Genomic DNA, 513 nt, shown 5'->3' on the forward strand with positions numbered 1-513 from the left:
CAGTATATTACATACATGCATATCACAATTAACCTGACTACACATCTCAGACACGGGGGAGAACATGCAAACTCCACACAGAAACGACCCAGACCGTTCAACTCGGTAATCGAACCCAGGACATTTCTCGCTGTAAGCCGAGCCACCGTGCTTGACCTCGAGGGTTGTTTTGTGACCTGAAATCTGTCTGGGGTATCTAATGCTGTGAGACCACTAAACCATAAAAACTTTCCATGTGACCCACTGTGACCCCAACCAGGATGGAGCTGTTAGTGGAGATAAATGTGATGCTGGGGGCTTGTGAGAGGGGTTCTGTGTTTGGTCAAATAAATTGGGAAGGTGGGGCATTCATGCTGTCATTGTTTTACCAGGATGGAGCTGTTAGTGGAGATGTATGTGATGCTGGGGGCTTGTGGGCGGTTCAGCTCGAGGAGAGCGCGCGCGCGAGCGAGAGAAAAAGCAGGAGCGCGCGAGCGGGCGGCTCCTCTGAGTCCGCAGTCTCCTCGCGCATCA

Source organism: Trichomycterus rosablanca, chromosome 24, assembly GCF_030014385.1.
Source record: "Trichomycterus rosablanca isolate fTriRos1 chromosome 24, fTriRos1.hap1, whole genome shotgun sequence".
NCBI lineage: Eukaryota > Metazoa > Chordata > Actinopteri > Siluriformes > Trichomycteridae > Trichomycterus > Trichomycterus rosablanca.